Source organism: Rousettus aegyptiacus, unplaced genomic scaffold (genome assembly GCF_014176215.1).
Source record: "Rousettus aegyptiacus isolate mRouAeg1 unplaced genomic scaffold, mRouAeg1.p scaffold_m13_p_4, whole genome shotgun sequence".
Lineage (NCBI taxonomy): Eukaryota > Metazoa > Chordata > Mammalia > Chiroptera > Pteropodidae > Rousettus > Rousettus aegyptiacus.
The window spans coordinates 22,094,527-22,116,560 of record NW_023416307.1 but is presented as its reverse complement, the minus strand read 5'-3'; the positions used below and the strand labels follow the sequence as shown (position 1 = coordinate 22,116,560).

Here is a 22,034-nt window from a genome sequence, read left to right as displayed (position 1 = left end):
TGGTAATATCAGACCATAGGCAGCAGGGGAAAAAATCAGAAATAGGTGGAAAACAGTGTTACTCATAAAAGCAGGTATCTTGTAATTTAAAATAAATACGAAGTACATGAATATTAAAAATTTGTTATAATTTATTTACAAAACAAACAAAATAAGTTTTATTGGAATTTGCTCCATAGACTAACCATTTTTTGTCTGTGCTGAGATATGCATGTGTTCCCCAAATTAATGTGAGAGAGAAACTTTCCTCTTTCCTTCCATGTTCACTCTAAAGCAGTCACCGATTCAGACTTATTTCTAGGTGGAATTGTGTTTGTGCAATTGTGCATTCCTTTAAATAGCAATATGTTCTTTAAATTTTATGTAAGTTTTTTGTGTTTTTCAATAATATGTTAAATTCAATAAGTTAGTCTTCCCTCACTTTTCATTTTCTTTCTTCTTTGTATCTCCTTTTAATAATCAAGCACAGATTTTACATCTTGTATGTGTTAATGCAAGATCAAGGGTGAATTGTTTTAATCTGTAAGGAGCTCACAGTTAAGTGAAGGAAGGAGGATATACCCTGCTAACTGGGTAATATAGTATGTGAGTGTTGCTCTGGAGGACTACGTAGAATACTATGCTAGGCCCTAAGGAGATGGCCATGGATTCATGTCTGTGTGAATGTACATATTGGAGCATGGAGGTGGTGTGTTAGGAGGTGGGGCTCAAGCAGAAAGAAAGACTTTACAGAGAAGGGAATATTTGAGTTGTGCTTTGAAGGATGAACAGGAGTTTTCCAGGCAGACAAGTGAAAAAGGCTTGTTTCAAGGCTTCTGGAACTACATGAGTAAATGTGTAAGATGCATTTATGACGGTAGCAAGCGATGTGAGCTGACTAGGGTACATGGAAAACAGGAGACAAAGGGAAGACATCATCTGAGGCCTTGGGTGTCTCATGCTCTGGTGTCAGTAAACCTCGTGGCAAATTTGTCATAAAACGAGACTTCTCATTTAAACCAAACCATATCCCTTTTTTCCCCACTAAGTTTTTCAATACATCTGGGTTTTTAACATTGGATTTGCTTTATTAGGCTTGTAGTGCTGTTCCTTTACATCCCATAGTAAAATGCAAAGATAGTGTTTCCCAGCTTCGTGTAGGGAGAGAGAGGATTGGTGGGGAGGAGGATATGTGGCTCTGCTTCTCTGTCTTCACTTTGGGGACCCATGGGGAACCAGCCTCATGCCAACCAGCAGACCAAGCCATGTTCAAATGTTGAGTAAAGGGGTTTCGTGGTCTGTTTTAGCCCTCAAAGCGGATATACATTCTTTTGTGCCTGTGAGCCTGGGCTCTCACCATTTCCTATTTCTATTCTCTGCTTATCTTTTCTGTTAGGTGTATCCTTCAAGTCCTGAGTTCTCATTCCTTGGGATGATGTTCCCAAACCATGGGCTGTGAGCTCATCTGCTTCTGGCCTCAGAGCCCTTGCTGCCTAAAACACCAACCTGGCTGATAGCCAGCGCTCCAGTGTCCCCATTCCTCATTTGATTCTTGTCTCTTATTTACCGAGAGGATTATTGTTTAATCACCCATTAAAACTTGACCCCATAGCATAGCCCACACTACTTGGTGTGATTGGGCCCCGGTTCTTTAATGCTGGTGGGGAGAAGGGAGGGCTGGAAATATGTGGGAGAATATTTTCTTGTCTCAATGACCGGGAGATGCCAGGGGAACTACAGTAATGTACAGCACAGTTATGCAGGGAAATGAGGATTCGACCCTGGTGTTTTGATACAGTGAGCTCTCTCCTACATCTCGCCTCTCACACACAAAGTTGCTCTAACTGGAAAATTTCCCCCAGTCTTCTCCTGGCTAGCAACTCTTCATCTTGCAGGTGACAACTTTATATAATGTTGATATTCACCTCTCCAATATTATACACTATACAACTCCCCTCTCACTCCTTTCACAGTATATATTTGTAATAAATAGCACGTACTTGTAATTATATCTCTTTATTTTCTTATTTATTATTAGACTCTTAAGTCCATGACAACAGGGACTTTTGTCTGACTTCTTTATCATTCAGCATCAAGAACAGCCACCAGCACACAGTGGGCACTCAGTAACCATTTGCTAAATAATTCTTCTGCTCTAGGCAGGGTGTTCAGATTTGCAAATAAAAGTGCAGGACGCTGAGTTAAATTTGAATTCAGATAAGCAATGAACAATTTAAAAGTTATAAGTATGTTGTAAATGTTACATGGGACATAATTATACTGAGTTGATTCATTGTTTATATGAAATTCAGATTTAACTGGGCATCCTGTATTTTATTTGGCAAACTTAATCTATCAATAGTCTGAAGGCAGGTACCATATATTATTATACATCTTTTTGTTTTTTCTACTGCCTTAATTAGTGCTTTCTAGAAGTGTGCACTCAAATATGTACTGATTTGATTTAACTGAAGTACATATCATTTTGGTATAACTGATGATTGAATCTCTTTATTAATATTTCTTAAGTGAAATCCCAGGGTAAAATAAGTTTCTTTAAGATAAAACCAGAGTGAAAAATGTTTCACTGGGTCTTTTTGTCTAGATGTGGTTATTGAAGTTACTTTCAGTAAAAATTTTTCCAATCTTTTAGTCAAAGCAAGGCCTATAATTCAAAGCACTAATTATGTAATGAGATATTTGAACTGCTAATATAAAAAAAGCTCCATAAATTGCCTTCGTTTTAAATGAGCTTGATATTATTCATAGAATACTTTGTTCTAGAAGATTATTCTGAGTCATTTTGAAAAATGTCCTCTAAACAGGATTCAATGATGGGCAGTAGCCAAGAAGCTGTCAGTGCTTATACTGGGGTTCTTCTCATTGAATTCCATCAGAATTCCAAGCAAGAAAACAAATTGTCTAGGGCTAGTTTTGTGAGCCACATAGCCCAGAAATGACAGAAATAATTAGAGGGCTATAGTTGGGTTTGCAGTCTCAAGTTTGGCAGGGTCCAGCAGTTTTTGGTACCCATATGGTGGAGCCTGGGTTGCAGAGTGTTATGCTCTCTAATTCTTTCCTTTTCTTCTTTTGCAGGTGGATTTATCTGGAGGAGGTATGAATGTCTGGAGGAAGACCATGGCTTCAAGATTGGTCTTTTGCAGGTCTTTTGGCATGAGAAATGGAAGGTAAAGTGAGTGAATGTATTTGTCTACTATACTCCCAACAGTAAATATAGTTGAAGGAGTGAACATACACTGGGTAGAAAAATGAATGAAAGAAGAATGAAATTTGGCTAGTTGAGGAGATATAGATTAAACTGAAGATTCTGTTGAGTGGTCTAATATACATCAATAAAAGGAATCAAAGTTATTTAAAGTTATGTTATACAAGAATTGCTGTTATTATCTTTGTTATGATCAACACAATACTCATTTAACATTATTTCAAAACGTCAAAATTAAAAAAATTTAATAGGATATGAAATTTAATCTGACTCTATTCAGACCCTCCAGACATAAGAATACCTCTCTCTTCAAAAATAAGTGCATTTTTCTGATTTAGTCTACATAGTTAAGGACAGTAAGCATTTCAGAAGATCTTTATATTCTTCATTGTGTATGAATAGTATTTTCAGGGTTATACCTGTGCAATAGACAAAAATTGTTCTGGGAGAACAGAATGTAATTGCTACCAAGTTGTCTTCTGGCTGCACATGCTCCTCTTTTATGATTCCTTACCGTATCTTTGTGTTTTCCTTCTTTTTTATATCTTTAATATTATTCACCAAAATCATTTTTTTCTCCCCTTATTCTTTGCATGATCCTCTCAGGATTTCCATTTTTCAAGAAAGCCATCTGATTCTATTAAAAAGCAGACAATGAAACAAATGCTTCCAAGCCCAGACTAGCCTGGGAGGTCTGGCCAACATGGATACCATGGGACTCATAGGAGACCCTCGTGTTATGTGTGTCACATGCCCAATTTAATTTTAGATTATTTATGCTAAGTTAAGCCAATCTTGAATTGACTATAATGTCCTATTATTATTCCCTATCTCCCTTCCTGATCAGTGGAGGTGATTGAGTTGGCTAGTTGAGTCTTTCCCAAATTATGGTTCTCTTTCTGCTGCTGCTATGTGGATGAGCTGTGCCCTTTATGGAATTGTAGAAGCTTCTTTTAATGACAATCGATACTGATTTTTCTGTTTATGCTGATAATAAGAAATTACCTTTATAAATAAGTTAAGAAATTTTTTGATTTTTTAAAATTAAACAGCTAATAGTACAAAAGGTAAATGGGTACTGCCAAAAATAGTAAGGTGGTCTAATAATGACCTAAGTTTGAGAAACTGGGCGAGGATTTACTGATCGGTTCCTTCAGAGGACACTGCACAGTGTTAGCCAAGTAGCACCAACTGATCAGTCTCAAATTCTACTAGCAGAGCTGCCCTTGCTAGGAGAAAGGAAGCAATGGAATTTTCAGGATCCATTACTATATGAATTATGGATTAAATCAGGAGAGGTTCTGAGCTATAGATTGACATGATGCATCCTGTCAAAGGACCACTTATAAACTTGGAAGGTTCATTTATGATGTAACATGTCAAAAGCCCACTTATTAAAATCTCTATGTCCTGGATTGATGATATTGTCTTTTCTCAAAATATGTTTTAGTCTTAAGTGAAAGGAAGAAGGAAAAAAAGACAGCTTTCTTTTTAAAGTGACAGAAGACTATTGTAATAATCCAGGTAAGCAATGGCGAGCTGTGGCTATTGTTGGTTTGGAGAAATAGTAACAGGCCAAATCAATAGGTTTCAGTCACCGACTGGGTTGTGCCCCAATTTAAAGGCCTTTGAAAATGGGGCTTGACCTTGTTTATCCTTATAGCTTCCACAAGGACCTGTAAGGGCATTTTGCACACCTTTGGCCTATTTACAAATAAAGGTTTTGAAAGGAAATGAGTGCAAATCAGTTTTCTAAGGGGCCTCCTGTGTGGATGCTGATATAAAATGAAAATATACTTTATAAATTTAAAAAAACTGTAATTTAAAAAATGTATATTGAATGTAAAATGATATTAAAGATGACAAACTGGCATGTAGTTGTAGTGAAATGAAAGTCATGAAATGCAAAGGGATACTGATATTGTTAATTAAATGGCATAACAGATTGTGAAGCAAGTTCCGTATTGGGTTGATTCTTCTGGTAAATAGAAAAGATAAGGATTCACTCATTTATCTATCTAGTCCATAAATATTTATTGAACACATTGATTATGGTTTTATGGATCAGTAACACCAAGCGTGGAGGTGGCCAGAACAGGTCGTGGATACTGTATTTCAGAAGTAAAGGCTCTGCCCAGGAACTGCTGGCTAGGTGAGATGTTATTTACTGGTGCAGACAAATTAAAAACATAAATAACATTCTGGTGTCTAAATTTTTTCAATAAACACAAATTATGAGTTTTGTATATGTAAAACATGATCTCCCAGTGGAAAAACTCTTTATTGATAATTTACTTCATTCTTAAGTGTGGGTCAATTGCTAAAGTAAAAACCATTCACTAATTCTGGTTGCAATAAGAGCACCCCTTACCTCCAATAGCCAACTCAAATATATTCAGAGACTAATTTGTGGATAACAAAGTAGGGTCTATTTGGTTAACTGTCATTCATTCATTTCTAAATGGGTGGCCTTGGCATTGTATTTATGTATTTGACTCCCAGTTTGATTCCAAGTCAACTTTTGGAAAGGGCAACAAGCCAAGGGATGCCTCTGGTCCCATTCACATTCTCTCCCTGGGTGCGACCAACCTCAGACAAATGAGTAAATCAGGAAAATCTTGTCTTTGATAGCCCTAGACTAGGTCACAGTGAGGAGCTCACTTCCCCTCAAACCTGATTCTTTCACGCCTACTCGGTCCACCTTTTAAATCCATTCTCTACTCAGCAGCCAGAAAGATATCGACCCCCTCCCCACACCTAAATGGGATTATGTCACTATTCTCTTGAAACATTACAATGCATTCAGAATAAATCCTGACTCTACCACAGACAATTCTACATAGCCTGTTTCCTTTTGGTCTTTGTTTCTCAGCCACATTGTTCTTTATTCTGTTCCTCATACTTCTTAAGCTCTCTCTTCTGCTTTGCACAAACTGTTCCTTCTGCAGTGAATGTTCTTCTCTCAACTTGAGTTCTGGTGGGCTCCTACTGACTGTTCAGATCTTGGTTAAAGGACTTTACCTGATCACCTAATATGAAGTAGACTGCCTCCTTTTATCTACTGCTAATATCATGCACAACATCCCATATTTATCCTTTGTAACACTTACTATAATTTGTTATCATGTCATTATTTGCTTGTTTATTACTTGTCTCTACTCTAAAGTTCATGAGGGCGAGTAACATGCCTCTTTTGTTGACCATTGAATAATTAGCACAGAGTACATATCTGGCACATAGCAGGTAATCAATAAATATTTGTTGAAAATATTGACTGTAAACATCTCTTCATCCAAATTCAATTAGCCTATTTTCGTTGAGTTGCAAACTTCATGTAAGACTTACAGAATTGTGCCTCTGTGGGCAAAGGAATTGTAAAAGTTCAGGGAGATTACAGTTTGTGGTCAGAGAAGGTATTTTGTTTGCACCCCTGAAATTGTGCCATGTGGTGAGGTCGACGAGGTCTAGACAGTGTGTGGTCTTTGGCTCTGACATTTTTCTTTGTGACTTTTTTTAGTGGTTGAAGAAAAGGCTGAGATGCTTGGAACTAGCCTCTCCTGCAGTAAAGGCACGATGACTTTGCTCCTAAGTCTTTGAATACAGTAGTGTCTCTGTGAGCTGTCTGTTTTCAGCTGGAACCCTGGGTGATGTTGATGTGAATATGTGGGGAAAGATTAGTGTGAGTTTAATAAGATTTAAAACAGAGCCGAAAGGAAACTGACTTTAGTTTAAACCTTGGGAGCAAGACAAAGAGTCTTTGCAATTTTCTTATGGCCCAGTCTAGCACCCTTCTTTTAGGGACTGCAGAGAAGTTTTTGGGTTCTCTTTGTTGTGATTCCTTTGATTCTTCCTTGGTGTTAAGGTTTAGACATTGTCATCTTATCAATGTTCATGTCAGAGAGAAGAGAAAAACAATAGAATAGGGAGGAGTGGAAACACCGAGAGACTGATTGCCATACATGGTGTTCGTTTCAGTCCCTATCAAAATTCCAATAGCATTTTTTACAGAAATAGAACTAACAATTCTAAAATTTGTATGAAACCACACAAGACCCTGAATAGCTAAAGAAACCTTGAGACAGAAGAACAGAGCTGGAGGTACCACACTCCAGATTTCAAATTATATTACAAAGCTATAGTAATTTAAAATATATTGTATTGGTATAAAAATATAAATGAATGAGACAGAACAGAGAGCCCAGAAATAAGTCCATGAATATATGGTAAATTAACTGACAGCACAGGAGCAAAGAATATACAGTGAAGGAAAAGACAGTCTCAGTCTCTTCAATAAATGATGTTGGGAAAACTGGGATGCTACATGCAAAAGAATAAAACTGGACCACTATTTTACACTACACACAAAAATTAACTCAAAATGGATTAAAGATGTGAACATAAGACCTGAAACCATAAAACTTCCTTAAGAAAACATAGGCAGTAATTTCCTTGACATAGGTCTCAGAGCAATGATTTTTTTTTAAATTTGACCAAAAAAAAAAAAAAAAAAAAAAAAAAGCAAAGGGAACAAAAGCAAAAATATATATGTGGATCTAAGGAAACCAACAACAAACTGTAAAGGCACCAACTGAATGGAAAAAATAATCACATATCATATGTTTCATAAGGAGCTAATATCTAAAATGTATAAATAACTCTACAACTCAATAGCAAGAAAAAAAGGGGCAGAAAATATGAATAGACATTTTTCCAAAGAAGATAGGCAGATCACCAACAGGTACAGGAAAAGATGTTCAACATCACTAATCATCAGGAAAATGCAAGTCAAACCACAATGAGATATCACCTCACACCTGTTAGAATGGCTATTCTTGAAAAGACAAGAAATAACAAGTGTTATTACCATTTTTAAGAGAATTAAATGCAGTAACAGCTTTCAACCACTTCGCACATTCCACTGAATGCTTTATCCCCTAGTATCAGGGTTCCAACTTACCCTTGACTTTAGCTCATGCTGTTTTCCTTCTGCTTGGCAGAATTGGAGATGAGCACAGGAAGACCTGAGCTCCCTTTAGAAGATGAGAATATACCACAGCATTAACTTTGGCTTTGCCTATCTGTCTGGTCATACATCCAAGAGAGGATAAGTATATGTGTGTTTTGAATTGGGATCGAGCTATTCCTTATCAATTATGGACTGAACGTTTGTGCCCCTCTAAAATTCACATGTTGAAGCCCTAATTCTAAATGTGATGGCATTAAATGGTGGGGCCTTTGGTAGGTAGTTGGGTTGAGATGAGGTCACAAGTGTGGAGTCCTCCTGAATGAGATTAGTGCCTTTATAAGAATCATAAAGGTGCTCTCCCCTTCCCCTCTCTCCACCATGTGAAGGTACAATGAGAAGTCTGCAGTCTGCAAACTGGAAGAGGGTTCTCAGCAGAATCGACCCATGTTAGCACCCTGATCTTGGACTTCTAGTCTCCAAAATTGTGAAAAATAAGTTTCTGTTTTTTATGAACCACCCGGTCTATTATACTTTTTTTATAGCAGCCAGAACTAAGACATGATCTCTGTGCCTCTCTTATCCACTCCTGGAGCTAATATTTTGGCTAGCAGACTCTCACTCTTCTTTCAGACCTAGTTAAAGAACCACTTCAAGACATTTAATAAAATTACTTATTTATCCCTTTAGCCTTTAAAATTTCACTGTTCTCAAACCCCACCTTTCAATTGCCAGTATTGTAACTTTTTTCCTGAGATTTTTTTCTGGGACCAGAGCCTGCTCTAACCACACACAGGACAGGTTGGAAATGTTGGGGGATTAATGCCCCTTGGGAACAGCCACCTCATAATGCCTGATAGGATTTGGTGTATGAATACCCCAGCTTCCTTACCTCCTCAGTAAGATAACAGTGAGGTGCATGTTTGACACTGGCTCCCAGAATCCTCAGCAGGGTTAAGCTCTATCTACATATGACGGTGATCTAATTGATAATGCACACTTTTTAGGCCACCTTCTCTCCCAGTCAATTTTCCTACTGCCCTACTAGTGTTTATTGAAAATCCTTCTTAGAAAAGTATTTGTACTTGATTACAAACAAACAAACGAACAGCCACATGTTCTATAAAAACCCTTTTGAGCCAGTCGCTCTTCATTTTCCTCTTGTGTTCCTAATCAACAAATATTAAATGGTGGTTAATTTGTCTGTCCCCTGCACTGAACTGTGAACTCCGTAGATGCAAAGACTGAGTGCTATTTATCTCTATGCTGTCAGCTCCTAGTACTGTGCTGGGTAACTAGTATATACTCATTGCTGAATGAACAAAGGATAGAAAATCACAGGCTTCTTGAAGTAATAGCTTGCCTGGCACCTTCTTGCTTGATACCTAGCAAACACTGTAGGTCCTCTACTCATATTCCCTTGGCCCTCTTTTTATCGTTTTTCTGTACTTCTCCCCTGACTTCATCAATGACCTGAACCTTTCTCTTCTTTGAAAGTCTACTCTTGGACTACTGAAAGTGTCTGTGAGTTTATAGCTTCGTCAAGGGACTAACTTATAGGAAAGTAAATGGGTCTTTGGCCATACAACTTTTGATCTGTGGGTTTAGAAGTCCTGGTTCCCAGAAGAGGGATGCTTTCTTCAAGGGACACAGTAAGAATTCTATTTACAATAAAGGTATGACTGATAACTGCTTATTTAAGACTTCTTGTGATAGTAGAAAAGAAAAGAGCTTTTATACCAGCAGGGATAATTGACCCTGAACATCATAAAGGTGTAGGGTTGCTACTACATAATGGGGGAAAAATCTAGGGTTCTACTGGGCTTTGTCTTGGTGCTTCGATGGTTATTTTTACCTGTGAAAGAGCAATTACAGCAACCACGGTTTGATATGAGAGTTGTGACTGGGCTCAGATCTCTCAGGGATGAAGGTCTTGTTTATTCCACCAGGCAAGCTGCCTAGACTAGCAGCAATGTTAGGTAATGATAAGGGAAATTTAGAGAGGGTAGTAGGGAAATGAGATAATGAATACGAATTATGAACTTGAGATCAATTGAAGCAGTGGGCTTTTTCTTATCCCACTAATTCTCTTGTAAGTTTTCCCTAGAAATTTTGACTACTCATTGTTTTGAAGAAACTATGACAGTATAAAATCATGTGAGAACTAATTGATTGTAAACAATTAGATCACTTTAGATCCCTTTACCATTTCTGTGTGCCTCTACCCTGGCTTCTATAACCCTTGTCTGGGCTTCTTCCTCAGGAACCTGCCTGCAGGATGCTGGAGCTTCTTTTCCTGCAAGTATACAGAGCTATAAGTGCCTGGGAGTTTACATCTCCTTGTAAGGCCAATGATGGAAAGGGATAGGAGTTTGAGAGCCAAGATCTCTTTCCTCAGATCAGAACAACTCTGAGGCATAATCTACACTCCAGAGTTTTTCTTCAGGATAGTCTACCTTGCAGAGCACTTTCCCTGAAATCTCTTCTCTGTTACTCCCCCCATTTTTTTTTATTGGATTGTTTTGGGATAATTTCTTTAACAAATTATTTGCAAATGAATCTTCATGTCAAGTCTGATTTTGGAGAGCACAACATAAGACAGATTCTTCTTCTCTTGTCCAGCTTTTCATAAAAATACATTATGATTGGGTCACAGGAGTTTTTCTAAGTGACCACAGCTGAGGATATAGAGCCACCCATGAGGCAGCTCTTTGCTGAAAGACAATTCTCCCTGAATCTCTTGCATTTCTACATATCTTGCAACAGAGGCACTGATTGCTCCTTTTCCAGATTTTCTTTACAAGATATTTGTATCATGAACAGCTTCGAAAAAGAGATAGCATTATTTTTCACAGCAGAGGTCCAGCATGCTTACTTATAAGGATACAGAATCCTTATAAAATATTCATGTTCCCTAAGGCCAGGGTTCCTTTCCCATAGAGTAACCCATTGCATGCACAGCCATCTTTGGGGGTCCATCCATATTGCCCTGGGTAATTTGGGAGGAAGGGGAATTGATGTGAATATGCTGATGCTCCTGCCGTTTGCTGTGTCCTGAGTATAACAAAGTCCTTTGTCTCTGACTCAGAAGACTTATATCTCCTGCCGGCATCCATGAAACTGTGACAGGCTAGCTTCTTACCTTGAAAATAGGGTACAATTTCTTACTCTTTACTGTTCTTGATACTCTTCTGATCAGGAATTGCCAGGGGTTCTTTCCCTCTGCTGATCATCTTGTTCTACCTTTCATTCATTTGCTGAATCTGCCAGAACAGGCTTTTTTGACGCATTAATATGGCTTCTTCTCCCTCGAATCTCCATCTTGGTATTTGATCTATGTCATGATCTCCACTACCATTACCACCACCACCATAATAACCCGTACATCTAAAAAACACTTCCCCAGGAATGCTCTGCCTCAAACACCCAAGCTTTCCTGATCGACTGTGACCTTGGAGACCCAGCTCCTCTTTGGGCTCCTGAGCTTCCTCCCTGCTGACTGGGCTTCCCTTCAGCCCATGCTAGCCTCCTGCCTTGGTTTAGAGGACCTTCAGACTAGAATACTTCTTTCCTATATTTCCTTATTTTTGGTCCTGTTCAAATCTGCTTTTGGAGAAGCCTAAGTTTTCAAATAGAATTTGAGTTGTTCATTTACATGTTAAAATGAGCCCAAAGGACTTCATAAATTGGCATGTTATTATTTTAAGTGACAGAGAAAATAACACTGAGAAGTTAAACCCAAAGTTTCTTGACAGCTCATTTGTGAAATCAGAAAATCCTATTTTTTTAAAGTTTCAATTTCTATTTTACTTACTGTCAAAGTAGTGATTTTGTTTTTATTACCGCCCAAAGAGCCCATTATCTCTTTCATCACATGAGACTGCCCAAAATAACATGTCTCACTTAGAGAGGGACAACTCAAAAAACCATGCTATAAAGGGTTGTGGTTTTGTTATGGAATGTTTCAGGCTTTGATTGGTAGAGAAGAACTTGGAAAATCTGTATTATGGAGACTTAAAATCTGGTGAAGATTTTATTTTAGGATTTAGTACTTTCATAGTTTTAAGCAAGATATCCAATTCCATGGGAAAATTGTGGGTTAAGAATGAGCCCTATTTCTTATTTACTTAAGTTCTCTAAGCCTCTGTTAGTTTTACTGTAAAGTGGAAATAATAACAGTAGCCCCAAAAGGCTGTTAGAAAGATCAAATAAGATGCTGCTTTTGTATGCACAATAAAGCATTATGCAAAGTTGAACATGCTGCCTGATAGAAGAAGAATTTAAGAAATGTTTGTAGAATAAAGAAAGAAGAAGTTATTTACCAACTTCAAATATACTCAGCTCCATTAAAGGAGATAATTTTGAATCCTGATAAAGATGAAGTGATTTTTCATAAAATATAATTCATAAGACTCTTTTTAAACTTTGTTTAAGATTTTATGACACCAAGAATGGTTTAATAGGAACCTAATTGTTCTCCATGACATCAGCTTCAAAAGCTTAGGAATTTACGCTCCAATCTATAATTAAATCAACCTAATAATCTTTTCACATAATACTTTCTGCAGATATGGCAAGATCTATGAGTTTTTCTACCTTCCTTTTATTTGCCCTGAAACTTCCAACATCAGTTTTCTCTAAGAATTTATCAATGAGTAGCCACCAGAAGAAGACTGTTGATAGTTATTGTTGTTCTAAAGTAGGGTGAGTTGAAATATGTTAACCAAGTTTCAGTTTTGGAGTTTAAGTTCATATATAATGACTTAGGTTGACCCTGGCTGCCTTGGATGTGGCCCTGGCATTCCACAACTTTTACACTTTAATGGGAGCTGCATTGTCTTATCTCTCCTTTTTTGTTTTTGGAAGTATCTGATTCTAAGTGCTTAAAATGCGAGTAATTATCGAACGTTAGAATAAAATAAATGTTATTGGAATGAAGTAACTATCTAAATGAGATACCAATCAGTGCTGGCTTTTAATTGTTCAGTGAGTTTATCTATTGAAAATGATTTACCTTACAACAATAATTCTCAATCCTCTGATTTTGTTATTCTACTTTGACAAAAGGGCTTCCTTTAAGTTTCATGAATGGTTTATTTTCTTATTCAACCATTTGTACATTTATCAAACATCTACTGAGTGCAAATGAATGTATACAGATTTACATGAACTCATTAATGTACATGATCACAAATGGGAAATTTGTTGGAAAACATTTTTATAAGATGTTATATGCTTCTTTTCAACTGGAAATTTAACAGTTTTACTTGAGTATGTTGGAATGAGAAAGAGAAAGACAATAGAAAACAACTCCAATAAATAATTTCTCTTCTTTTTCAATCTAGTTTTCTTTCCTGATACATTTATTCCATAATCATTGATGAGAGAAAGATGAAAGAGATGAAGAACTGTGTGAACAACCAACTTCTGTCTCTCAACACTCAATGAATGCTAATCATTCTGAATCTCACATTTATTTACTAAAGATCACTTGGAATTACCAGTAACCAGTGATTGAGCCAATAGAAGGTGAAATTTCCCACTGCTGATTTCTCAAGAGTTGGTTTATACTTGATTGCTTTCAAATCAGGCTTTTTATGTTTGTGTGTGATTTGCCCCTGACTGAAAGATGGGTTTATTTATACAGGATGATTCTTTTTATCGAGATTCCAGACTCACATAGTTCCCCCTGGTTCAGGAGCAGAAGGATCAGTCAGCTGTAAATAGTCTCAGATTTACTATTCCAGGTGAACAAAAAGCTCACAAATATCAAGCCAATAATGCTGGGGAATATGGGGTTGGGGACCGAAATTGTCTCAAGAAAGATGAGAGAAAGAAATGGTAGATTATTAGAAAGTTCCTAGAGTTGCTTCAGGGACTGACACTATGGAGAGCACCTTGAGTACTTCTGTAGCCAGCACAAGTTCACAGGCCATGTGCTACTACGTCCCTAGGCAAACTACCACGGCCCCTAACAGAGCCACCAAGGAGATGCTCCCTTGACAGGATCAGAGTCAGGGAAGTAGGAAGTGAACACATACTCCACAATTTCTTCATATCTTTCTGTCTCTGCTCACCTCTTCATGGGCAAAGAAACAGCTCTTGAACGAATTTTCAGACACACATCTGGACATTCCATGGTCCATCAAGCTAAATATTTATTATTTATCCACTCAATAAATTTATATTGCAGTCAGATTTCTAGACTTGATGATAGAGTAGTAAACAAAACAGGTAAAGTCTCTACTCACAAAGAATTTAATATTTTAATGGGAAGTCAGGCAAGATACAGGTAAACATTTGCACTAGACAGTAGTGAGAATAATAAAATAAAACAGGACGATGTCATAGGAGTACATGTGGGCAGCAAGGAGTGATTGAGAAGGCATTCTAGGGGCTGGTGGATATTTAATTTTAGACCTAAATATCAAGGAGAGGTCAGTCACGTAGCTTTCAGAAAAGAAAATCTGAGGAAGAGGAACTAGCAGGCGCAAAAGCCCTGAGGCAAAAATGGGTTTTGCATATTGGAGGAAATGAAAAGGAGTCCATGTGGAGTAAAGCAAGAGAGGAGACAATATGTATAAGACAAGAGGCTGAGGCAAGATATTGCAGGGCCTTCATACCATGGAGAAGAGTTCTGATTTTATCTTAAATATACTTGGAAGTTCTTACAGGATTCTAAGAAGAGGAGTGGCAAAATCCAATTGACATTTTGAAACACCATGTAGAGAATGAACTGTAGAGGGACAAGAATGGAGGCAATGATACTGAATGGGGCTAACAAGTAATCCATGTGAAACATGATGGTAGCTGGAATTAGCGTGGTAACAGTGGAGGCTAAGAAGTGATTAGATATGGGATGCATTTTATAAGAAGAATGAAGAGAATTTGATGATAAATTGGATGTGAAGTTTGAGAGAGAGAGAAATTTAGATGACATTGAGGCTTTAAGCCAGAGTACCTAGGTAGGTAAAATGGCATGTACTATATACTGAAATGAGGAAACATGACAGAAGAACTGGTTTAAGGGATGGTGAATATCAAGTGGACATGTTTAGTAGCCAATTGGAGCTAAGAAGAGAGGTCAAGCCTGAGGATATACACTTGGGAGTCATCAATGTATAGATGGTGTTTAAAGTCATGGTGTCAGAGGAGGTCATCCAAGCAAGAGCTTTGGGGCATTCTGATACTTGGATGTTGGAAAGGAGAGGAGGAGATGAAAAAGAAGGCTGAGAAAAAGAGGGTAGTGAGGTTGGAAGTAAAAATGAGAGAGAAGACTCAGGAAAATGTGCTTGTAAATAAAGCATTTCAAGAAAGAGCAAGTCATAGAAGGAGAACAAACAATCCTAAAATTACTATGAAATCACAAAAAAACCCTGAATAGCCAAAGTGATCTTGAGAAAGAAGAATAAAGCTGAAAAATGCTTGTTCCTTGGTTTCAAATGATATTACAAAGGTATAGTAATTAAAACAGTGTGGTATTGACGTAAAAATAAACACAGACAGATGGAACAGAATAGAAAGCATAGAAATAAACTCATGCCTATATGGTTAATTAATTTATAGCAAAGGAGCAAAGAATATACAATAGGAAAAAGACAGTCTCTTAAATAAGTTGTATTGGGAAAATGGGGCAGCCACATGCAAAAGAGGGAAACTGGACCACTATCGTACACTGTACACAGAAACTAATTCAAAATAGATTAAAGACATGAACATAAGACCTGAAACTATAAAACTACTAGAAAAAAACATAGGTGGAAAACTCTATGATATATGTCTTGGCAATGATTTTTTGAATCTGATACCACAAGCAAAGCAACAAAGGTAAAAATAAATGGAAAGACATCAAACTAAAAAGCTTCTGTAGAGCAGAGGAAACCATTAAAGAAATTACAAGGCAACCAACCAAATAGGAGAAAAAAATTTCAAATCATGTATCTGACAAGGAGCTAATATCCAAAATATATAAAGAACCTATACAACTCAATAGCAAAATAACATTCCCCCCCAAAATGGACAGAAGTTCTGAATAGACATTTTTCCAAAGAAGACATATAGATGCCCAAAAGGCTTATGAAAAGATGCTCATTATCATTAATCACCAGGGAAAAGTAAATCGAAACTACAATGAGATATTATCTTACACCTGTTAAAATAGTTATTACCAGACAAGAATTGACAAGTGTTAGTGAGGATGTGAAGAAAGGGAATCCATATGCCCTGTTCGTGGGAGTGTAAATTGGTGCAACCACTATGGGAAACACTGTGGAGTTTCCTTAAAATATTAAAAATAGAGCTACCATATGTTCCAGCAATTCCACTTCTAGGTACTTATCTGAAGAAAACAAAAACACTAATTCAAAAGCTATATGCACAACCATGTTCATTTCAGCATTATTTACAATACCCCAAATATGGGAACGACCTAAGTTTCCACTGACGGATGAATGAATAAATTGTGATATATACATATATTATATATATGTTATATATACACACACACACACATACACACATACATATATCACAATATATATACACACATACACACATACATATATCACAATATATATACACACATACACACATATACATATATCACAATATATATATACACACATATACATATAATATTTATTCAACCATAAAAATATTATTCAACCATAAGAAAGAATGAAATTTTGCCATTTGTGACAACATGGATGGTCTCAAGGGCATTATGTTAAGTGAAATAAGTCAAAGAAAGATGAATGTAGAATGATCTTTTTTATATGTGGAATCTAAAAAAAGTAAAAAAAAAAAAAGAAAAAAAAAACTCAAAAAACTAAAACAGCAAAAAAGCATCCAAGCTCATAGATACAGAGAATAGATTAGTGGTTGGCAGAGGCAGGGGGTGCAGGGTGGGAGAAATGGGTGGGCTGTTTTTCTTTTTCTTTTTTTTTTGAATAGAAATTAGAAAAAAAAGAAACTGACTACCCTCAGTTCCACTTTATCCAAGGCCTACCTATTGTTCCTTTTGAACACAGCAAGACACAAGCTACTTTAACAAAAGTGTGACACTATAGACCCACAGTCAGTTGGCCTAAATTCCAAGTTCTTTCATTGAGAAAACTAGAAATTTGGGTTGGCATTTGAGATAAAAAAAAAAAAAAAAAAAGCAATAGCAATAGCAGCAACAACAAAAACAATTGGTTTTTTAAGTGTTTCTCTGGGTCCCAAGATGGTGTCTGAATGGACCGTCTAGCTTCTGTCTCTCGCTTGCCCCCTCATTAAATGGCATGACATTGGACTTTCTGAGTCAGAGCTAGCTGGGAAGCAAACTGTACTCTTCTGCTTTCTGCAAAATTTCTCCCTCATGACTTAAATGTGTTCAACATTTAGAACAAAGCAAAATATTTTTTAAAAAGAGAGAGGAAGTGATCAACTATGTCAAGTATGGCTGAGAAGGTTAGATTAGATGAGAACTGATCACTACTTTTAACAATATGGAGGGAGTGGTTTTGGTAGCATGATTGGAACGGAGCTCTGATTGGAGACAGTTCAAAAGGGAATGAGAAGAAAGGCATTTGAGTAGCTTATATGGAGGAATTTTACTGTAAAGGAAACCAGAGAAATGAAGAAAAGCTAGAGCGGGGATATGGAATCACAAGAGTCCTTCCTTTCTCTCTCCTTCCTTCCTTCTTCTTACCCATATCTCTTCCTCCCTCTCCTCTCCTTTGCCTCCTAATTTCTTCTTTCTATTCTCTGGTTCTTCCTCCCTTCTTTCCTCATTTCCAAGATGGAAGATATTATAGTACATTTGTGTGCCAGCGGGTATGATCCAGAAGAAAGAAAGCAATCTGATGTTGTAGGAACTTAACATGGGCCAGTGTGGGCTAGGAAGATTCAAGGATCGCTCTGCCCCATGTAAATTGTCCATATGGAATTATTGTGACTTAAATGAATAGAACTATAAGAGAGTTATCTTACCGACCATGAAAACTGGAGAGAGAATTATATGATCTGATCTAGCAATTGTAAAACACTAGTAAATAATCCATGAGCTCAGAGACTGGCAGGGCAAAAATAATTGTCAAACATGACCCCTTCAGTGTCTACATCACTTCCAAGCAATCTTTGCATCACCCTGCTCCTCTGAAGCCACAATGGGACAGGAGTTTCCAGGATCGTATGGCTTATAGGTGGTTGCTGAGCAGCTTGGGATACAGGAAATCATCACTCCAGTGGTAAATATGAACTGGAGTATAAAGGACATAATTTTAAAGGAAATTGAAGATATTTTGTGAGTAAAAAATATTTTAATAATCCATATGGCTATCTAATTGGAAAAGTTAACCAAATAATTAATTGCTCGATTTTCAAATTTCAGATGTAATCTGATAGATTGTGCTATGAGGTTACCCTTTTTCCTCCATGTGAATCCTTAATTTGTGTCTGTTGGGATTTAAGTATTTGCAGAAATCCTTTATGTTTCTGTTAAAGAAAGGAGTTATTTTATATTTAGAATGAAGTAATAATAAACAATTTTCGAGACTTACTTTAGAGTAGGTCCTATCACAAGAACTTTACATTATCACATTTAATCCTTGCAATAGCGTATTTACTATTATTATTTCCATTTTATAAATGAGGAAACCAAGGTTCAAAGGTATTAAGAAACTTGCCCTATAAGTCACAGAAGTCAAAAATGATAGAGCTAGGACTGAAATCCAGGAAGCCTGATTCCAGTGTCTCTTTCACAAGGTTCTAATTCTAGTGTATATAAAGGTGTAGAAATATTATCCCATGGGTGTTCAGACTAAGAATAAATAAAATAAGCAAGCATGAATTTCATCGTGAAATTTCTCATTTTAATTGTGCCTCTGCTTGCTCTTTTTATATTTTGAGGCTTGCCTTACTATGTAAAACAAATTTAAACTCAAACTAAAATGACGTCATGACCCTTTTGGCCCTTAGAAACTATTTTAACGATTTTTAATTCTGATTTTCATTTGTACTGTGGAGCAACTAGAGAAGGGAGGTAACCACCTCTCTCCTACCTTCACTGAGCTAACAGCCCCAGGAAATCTGCTTGATTTGTAACTGGGAAATTTCAGGTTAAAAAACCCTTTATTTCCTGCCTGGGAATGTTTTCATCTCTTGGGTCTGTGATGGTTTAGGGGCCTATGCTCAGGAGGCCTCCATTGGGGTGAGATGGGTGAGGGTTTGTGGCTCTTTCCAGATTTTAATCTTAATAATGGTAGAGTATTTGTCTATCTTTGTATACTTGTTCCCTACCATTGGGCCCGTGGTATAGAGTTAATGTTGAATTAATCAGTGAACTAATGACTTTACCATCTGTAGCCAATTTCTCCTGGCCCACTGGACTTTTCTACAAAGTGTATTATGAAAATGGAATCCTGTGATGTTATTTATGTCTAATGGCTTATATTTTCCCACCTCTAATAAAGTATGAGTATCACTCTTTTTTAATTCATGTATTTCTACAGTTTTGTATATGAATATATTGTAATTTCTCTACTATTGGACACTTAGATTTTCTGCATTTCTTTACATTTTAAACAAATTTGCAAAGAAAAATCTTGTAAATAATTTTTTGCACAGATCCTCTTTTATTTAAGTCGTATTTCTGGGAGGAGCATTGCTAGGTCAAATAGCATGCACTTTTACAGGTTTTCTTCAAATTTTCTACAGAATGCATGTACCAGTATCAAATGAAATGCCTATTTCTAAGTACCCTTTCTACCATAAAGGATATCTTCTCAGAGATATTTTTTGCTATTATCTTGAAAAATTTTTCAAACAGATAATTTGTATCTGTTTCTGTTCCTTTGATTCTTGGCTTTATGAGAAAGTATAACGGGGATAATATTTTTGAAATATATTAATGTTCTTTTCCTTTTTGTACTTACTTTTATATGATTCTTCTGCTATCCAGCCAGAGGCATTCAATGCTTTGGGGAAGGCTAGGACCGTTAGAATGAAAAGAGAAACAAAAAACCAATGGGTAGCTTTTGAATCCCAAGATAGGACCTCTAATCTGCATTAATTGTCTCAAAAGATAGAATTTTTTTAAAAGTAAACTTTCGAGTCGAATATAACATATTGACAAAAAATGTACAATCGTGTCGAGCTTGATGAATTTTTACAAAAAGAGTAAATACACTTGTGTAACCACTATCCAGAGCAAGATAAAGACATTATCAGCACCCCAAAAGTCTCCTTGCCCCTTCCATTCACTACCCCCGCATTAAAGGTAGCCATTAGTCTCACGCTCTATCACCACAGAGTTTGCCTGTATATGAAATTTATATAAAATGAGTTATCCAATATGTTGTAATTTATATCTGGCTTTTCCCCTCAAAATTAGATTTGTGAGAGTTATCCATGTTATTGTGTGCAGTGTTAGTTTGTTCAGTTTTACCCATGTACAGTATTTCATTTTATGAACATATCACAATTTATTTTTTTAACACAGTGAATGAAAATGCCAGGTGCCAATACTTACTATTGTGATTTTTTTAAAAAAATTCATTTTCATTTTAGTTATTTTGTTGCGTGCATAGTGGTATCTCATCGGGGTTTTCATTTGTGTTTCCCTTTTTTTTTTTTGGTTCATTTGTTTTGTCCATTAAAACTGTAGTTTTATTCTTGTTGATTTATACTTTATAAATTTTGGATATAAATGCTTTGTCAAATATATATCTTCTAATTATCTTCTACTATTGGCTTGCCTCTTTACTTTCTTAGAGACTTCTCATGAAAAAAAATTCCTAAAGTGGTCTTATTTATCAATCCTTCCTTTATGATTTATGCTTTTGCATTTTGTCTAAGTAATCCTTGCCCACCTCAAGGTCATGAAGATATTCCTCTGTCATTTCCTAGAAGCTTCATTGTTTCATTTTCCCCATTTACATCTAAAATCTATTTGGAATTGATTTCTGTTTACGGTGCAAGGTAGAGGGGTCAAGATTAATTTTTTCCCCATATGGATACTTAATTAACCTGTTACTATTTTCCCCACTGTACTGCAAGACCATCTTTGTTATAAATTCAGTGACTGCATATAAATTCAGTGATGTCTGTTTCTGGACTTTCTATTCTGTTCCAATTGTCAGTTTGTCTATACTGAATGAACACTACACTGTCTTCTTAATTAATGTAGCTTCATAATAAACCCTGACACATGGTAGTGTGAGTCTTCCAGCTTTGCTATTCTTCTTGCAGATTGTCTTGGCTTTTTGCAATTCTATATCAATTTTAGAACCAGTTCATTTCCACACACAGAAAAATGGGATTTTTGATAATGGTTACATTGAATCTATAGATCAGTTTTAGGGAGATATCTTTAAATTATTGATTATCCCAAACCATAAATATAGTTATCTTTCTAGTTAGGCTTAAAGTAATTTCTATCAGAAATATTTGATAGTTTTCTATGGAGAAGTATTTAACATTATTATATATTTTATTCCTAGATACTTGGAGTCTGGTAAAAATAATTTTACTATTTTAAATCACATAATTTTTGAAGTTCCATTCTCAAATGTATATTGTTAAAATCAAAAAATAAAGTTGATTTTTGCATAATTATCTTTTATCCAGAAAATTTACTAAGGTCAATTATTAATTCTAATGGTTTATCTGTAGTTCATTAAATTTTCTACTTTACAATCATTGCAGATAGTGATGGTTTTATTTCTTCCTTTCTGATTTATATGCATTTGAATATTTTCTTTTCTAATTACATTGAATAAGATCTTCAGTTATATGCTGAATACAAGTGATAATGGGATTTTTTTTTTTTTTTGCTTCTTGACTTTTGGGAAAAAAGTTCCCAATGCCTCATTGTTTAAAGGTACT

The 22,034-nt window shown here is 36.2% G+C and overlaps 1 long non-coding RNA gene across 1 annotated transcript in view; it reads left to right on the top strand.

Moving 5' to 3' along the window:
• Nucleotides 1-15,675, top strand: part of LOC118601784 — a 38,146-nt gene extending 22,471 nt beyond the window's left edge. Inside the window, exons 3-4 of the long non-coding RNA XR_004950604.1 lie at nucleotides 3,076-3,167; nucleotides 13,514-15,675. This is a non-coding gene — a long non-coding RNA (uncharacterized LOC118601784). The remainder of the gene's footprint in view (nucleotides 1-3,075; nucleotides 3,168-13,513) is intronic.
• The last annotated feature ends 6,359 nt before the right edge of the window (nucleotides 15,676-22,034 follow it).